We start from the raw sequence: 6,044 nt of genomic DNA on the forward strand, positions 1-6,044 counted from the left end.
CGTGAAAAATTAAGGCAGGCTGTTCTTTGGTATGTAGGATCCTGGTATACTGTCAGACAGAACAATCCGGTGGGAAAAGACCTCCCTCTGAGATCGAGTCCAAGCTGAGAGAGAACTGGCACAGCCAGTCGTTCCTTAAACACCTCCAGGGATGGGGAAACCACCATCCATCTCCCTGGTCGGTCCTTAGCCCAGCCCATGCTCTTGTAAGCTACTGAGCCGTTCTGAACTGTTGTGCCCAAGCAAAAGAAGCTGGACTTACAATCATGAAAACCTGACAGACCCAAGCTGAGAGACATCAAACTTTACTGAGAGACGTAATCCCCTGTCTTCTTCACCCAGCTGAGACCATGAAGCATCTAGTTAGGGACTGTAAAATCAATGAGGAGCAGGCGTCAGCTAAGGACCGCAATAAGTGGAATCATCTAAAAGGGAAGATATTTGAATGCAATCCATCTGTTCAGTTATGGAAGGTGCATAGAAATAATGAGATTAAGTTAATTATGGTTCACTAGATAGAGCTTTCCAAGCATCTGTTTTACTTAGTGCCCTTCTAGATTGCTGTAAGGCCTCAAAAATCTTGCTCAAGGAGTGCAGGCAGTCCACTCAGACTCTTGTGCCACAGGCTGGTAAGAGCCACACATTACAAGAACAGGGACCCTGCCAGCTTGTTGTTGAACTGAGCACCTCAGGTGCCCTGGAGCCCGGGGTGTGGAAGGACCCTGACAGCAGAGGCACAGGAGGATGTGCTGACACACTGAGGAGCTGTGCTGGGCACCTCTCACCCACAGAGCTGCCATCTGACACAGCCAATGCGTTCCAGTGCCTGTGCTGTGCTGTACAAGCAGGCTGGCAGGGCATAGTGCTCGCAGGAAACACTACAAACCCTATTTTTCTGAGGCATTGCAGATTTTAGCTGGTGCCTTGCAGGCCCACAAGCATATCTGTGTGATGTTCTTTGTTCTGGTGCTGCACATGGTCATAGCTTACTCTCTCAGGCCGTACAGGGGTGCTTGCCCTTTCCTATTCTTCAAGTTTCACCTTGGAGGCCATGCACTGTTTCCAAACAGGATTTGTCACAAGCTGAAGGAAGCCACCTCTTTTCAAAATCAGTGCAGTATATATCATATTTATATGTCAAGCTCAGCATCTGAAACAGATAAATAAACACAGTGTATTATGAGCAAGTGTTTGATAGGCTAGGACTTGGTCCAGAACCCACTGAAATAAATTTGATGGTTTTTTTGCTAGGCATTTAAATAAACTGTTGTGAAGGCAAAAAAAACCCAATATGAAGTCTAACATCTATTCATTGTCTGACATGCTGTGTCACATTCCCAAATCAGTGTGAAAAAGCCGGATAGAGGGTTGATATTGAAACCTTCTGTCCCCTCTCCAAGCTGTGAGCAGGTAAGGGACACCGCGTTTGCAGCCTCCTTGGCAGTACAGCAAGCAATGATGGGCTGTCACCCAGGCTCCTGGAGGGCTGGGCTGAGCTGAGCTGGGCCACAGCAGGGAATAATGGCACGGGCTGGGATGGGCAGGGCCAGCACAGGTGTGCCAGGGGCAGAGTCTTTGTTGCTCACCTTGGTCCCAGGGCTTGTTTCTACCTCCACTCCTGAGCACCGCCTAGCAATGCAAGGGAAACAGTGCTCAGGAAAGGCCAGGAGGGAGCCTTGGGGCTGCTAATGTCTTCCCTTCCAGAGCCACTGAACCCCGGCTGGAGGACAAGGACAAGGACATCTGAAGGACCTGTGGACCATGCAAGAAGAACCTGTGGTCAGGCTGTGCAATGGGAAGGGCTCAGACAGAGCCTCCAGTGCTCCCCCAGGAAAGGTGGGGGCACGTTTGGTGAGCCATAGGGAGAGCTGCCATCCCTGACCCCTGAGAAGAGCTGCTGACGCCAGACCCAGAAGCAGTGTGGGAAAAGCTCCTGCAGGAACCCACCCAGCAAAAAGCAGTGGAAGGAAATGTGCAGGGATGCAGCGCTGTGGGAATAACAGCAACCAAGCTGCCCTGAAAAGATGGTGCTGGCCACATGGCACAGCCATTCCACAGCAGCTAAGAGAGGGCCACTCTCTCACCAAGTCCAGCAGGAAACCAACACCTCCCTGCATATGGGCAGTGAAAAAGCAAACAAAGACCAAGTTTCTATCCCTCAAACCTCAATGAAACTTCACAGTCCCCCTCTGAAAGGTTCTCATATTCCACAGACTCTAACAGACTAATAACTTGTGCTAAGGGTAAAAATATTGAAAGAGTGTCACACAAGGGTTACAAAATTGCACAACAGCCTACGAAGTTGTGCTAGATTGCAAGACAATGTGTATTTTGTTTGCCATCTGTTAGAAGTGTGGCAGTTACCTTCTGTTAATTGGGCAGTTTTCTTTATTTCTTCCACAAACCAATCCTCCCTCTAGGGAGACATCTGCTGTTAATGGGCCATTGAATGTCACTGCATGACTGATAAAAATTACAGAAACCCATTGTGAGATGCTCTGCCCAGAGGGAGGAACCAAACATTCTTACCTGGATATAATCCAAGATTTTGGGACACCAGAACAGCCTTTCCACTGGATTCCCAGAGGAGCAGCTGCCTTTTCCACTGGATCTTCAGAGGAAGACTACATCCTTCTACAGGACCCCCCTGCTCCATCAGAACCACATCTGACACTGCAGGAGGACTGCAGCCACAATGCCAGTTGGACTGCTACCAACACCCTGACCAACAGGGTGTCAGGTGGTATTCTGACTCTGTCAGTGTTGTTTTGGTCTACTGCATTGTTTATTTTTATTTTTTTTAAATTTTCTTCCCTAATAAAGAATTGTTACTCCTGCTCCCATCTCTTTGCCTGAGAGCCCCCTTTAATTTCAAATTTATAACAATTCGGAGGGAGAGGGTTTACAGTTGCAAGTTCAGGAAATGCTCCTGCCTTCCTTAGCAGACACCTGTCTTTCCAAACCAAGACAGAAGTATGTCCTAGAACTCACAGTACAATATTTATTATTGTTGTTTATGCTAGCTAAACCAAAAATTAATAAGCCTCTGATAGCTGACTCTGTGACAGTTACTAAGAAAATATTATGCTTCTGTCTCTGAACTCATGGGCTACAGAGCATTAAAGAGATCCTAGAATGTATTTTAATAAGTTTTCTCATTGTATTTCTACTTGTAATATATCTAGATCGACCTGGAAGATTCAAAGAATATAATCGTCCTAACATTCTAGATACACTAAAGCATACATAGAACATTAATTTAGAAATATCATAAGCAAATTTTAGTCGCAAAATTCTTTTTAACTGAGAATTTGTTCTGTCATCATTTAAAAAAAACCAAAATCCTAAAAGTCATCTGTTAATATTGCTTGCGCTGTTACCATATTAATTAGAAAATTTAAATACCTATATTTCTTCAATCTTTCATTAAGTTGTTCATGTTAAAAATTTTGGTTTGCACTAGATATTAGCACAAGCTTGTTAAAAAAAAAATACAGAAAACCTCTAAGAAAAATATATTAGTATACAAACTTTACAAAAGTTAAACCCTTTTTCCTTTGAGATAAATGAGAAAGCCTCGTCTGGAAAAGGTTCCTTCAAGTCCTCACAGTGAAAAAGTGACCCCCTCAGCAACCCCCTATTTTATTAATACTGTTCAAAGTCCATGTTTTGTTCCTATTTTTAGTAATTAATACAAAGAAAAAAAGGGGGGAAAGGTTGGGTGAATGTACCCTCTCCCCTTTAAGTCTTAGGTAGTATTCTGGTCACATATCTTTCAACCAATCATATAGCAGCACAATATCCTACCATAAGCAGCTGCCTAAACCTTTGATAAATGTGTTTCAATGGACACTGAACCATGCTGGATATGTCTGCTTATCCTGATGTCCCTCAACAAACACCACAAGGACCTATCCCATGGAAATCCAGGACCCTTGAAGAGTCAGTTCATATAAGGGCTTGATTTGTTTACAAATGATGCTTCCTGTTTACAAACTGTTTTTCTGTTTACAGATTGCTTTCTCTAGCAGCTGGGTTTTTCTCTAAGGGATAAATGGTTTAAAAGTTAAGTAGTTCCTTGGTTTCAGAGGTAAGTTGTAACCTATAAGCACTAAGCCTGTGACCAATGCTAACCTGAGCTCTTGCCTGGCAGACCCTGGAAGTGAATTTTGCAGCTCCAGTGCAAATTAGACCCATGCTCTGCTCTGTGCCCCTGTTTGCCCTCGCAGACGGGTGACAGAGAGCGGATGACAATTCCTACGAGGGCAGAAGGGCCAGGCGTTGCCAGGTGTCACGCCGCCGGGGTGTGACTCGGCCAGCCCCTGGGCTGACTGGCAGGGCCCTGGCCCAGTCACATCGCTCCGCAGGCTGCAGGCATTTCACTGGCCGGAACCTGGAGGGGCGTGGGGCCACCAATGAAAGTATCCAGGCTATAAACTCGCTTTATAAGGAAGGGCTGGGGCATAAACTCTCTCTGTCGCCGCACGAAGATCTGGGTGAGTGGTCTCTTTGTCTCCTGCCCACTTCTTCCCCCCGCTCCGAGTTAACGCAAGAGGTGTCTAGCAGCCTTTGGAAGGTTCTGGAAGGCTCTCTGCAGTTTTGGCAGTTGCTGCTGCAGTTGGAGGCTGCACTTCTAGCCCGGTGCCCGCGCTCTGGCTGTAATGGTAACCAAACCTCAGCCCCCTGTTCCACTGCTGCAGCCCACCCTGGCTGTCCTGCTGAGAGCCGGGCTTGAGCCCACCCCGGGAGCCCAGACGTAGCCCCATGGGCGGCACTGGTGGGAGAGCTGAGGGTGCTGCACAGCAGGGCCCGGTGCCTGCAGGAAACCCATGGAGAGAGCCTTGCTGGCTCGGGAGGGCCCTGTGCCTCCCACCCGCAGAGCCTGGGGACACCCGGGAATTGTCACCGTGTGTGGGAATTGTCACCATGTGCGGGGCCTCTACTCAGGTTATTGGTGCGCCTTCGCTTCTGGCCGCCATCAGGCACAGGGACTGGGCTAGAAGAACCCCTTGCTGGTGCATGGCACGCTTTTATCCAAAATAAGGAAATGTGAAATATGAATTTTACTCATTTACTCTTAAGAATCTTTCCTGTCTTCATCTCTGGTGAAGATAGGGCAATGGTGAGACACAGTCATAAAAATGAGATTGTGAAACCACTTCAGATGGAAAAGATTTATATCCGTGAAATCGAAGTATTAGGGAAATCTGTGCTGCTCAGCTCCTAAGTGTGAAATTCTGCTTGGCAGGCTGCAACTTTTGAGGTGGAAGAAGAAAGAAGGATTTCTTTCAGATTTTTTTTGTGTGTAAATAAGACCTTTTTAAGGCATGTAAATATAGTAATTCCTTTTTTCAGTATTATTGGGAACCTTGAGACCCATGACACAAGGGTTAATATTTTAAATTCAAGGACTGACAAAAGTACACAATGCAGGTCAGTTCTGTACATTAAGATGTGCACTGTAAGGTACAGTACATTAATCATCAAAGTTAGAGACTATATTTGATGAGCTCCATCACTTCATCAATTATTTCAGAGCTTTCACAGCTGAGCTATGACTTCTGAGAATCAGAGACTTTCTTTTCTGCAGTGATATTTGCCTCTTTTTCAGCTGGCTTCACAATTAACCAGGATTTTTCTAGCTCAAAAATAAAAGCCTTTTTTCTTTTTTTTTAAATTTTATTTTAATTGCTGTGTCTCTAGGTTTCTGAGACTTTTCCATTTTTAAGATGCTAAGAGACTTTCTGGATCGGAAGATTGGCCCTAGCTTTATCACACTGCAGTGCTGGATGTATTAAAAAACCCCTAATATCAGAAGTGAAAAAGCAGAACAAAAAAGACCCTGCTCATCAGATAAAGCAAAGGAATTGATTTAGAGTCTGCTTCTACAGAAGGCCTCACTCATCCTCTATGTACGATTGATTATTCAAATAACTTGCTGACAATTGATATAATTATTTCTAATTATTCTTGATGAGAATCCTGGAACTGGGTGATTGCATCTTTATGGATGCATCATAAATGCAGGAGATATGGCCTAGATG

The sequence above is a fragment of the Fringilla coelebs genome, assembly GCF_963513975.1.
Source record: "Fringilla coelebs genome assembly, chromosome: 3".
In the NCBI taxonomy this organism is placed as follows: Eukaryota; Metazoa; Chordata; class Aves; order Passeriformes; family Fringillidae; genus Fringilla; species Fringilla coelebs.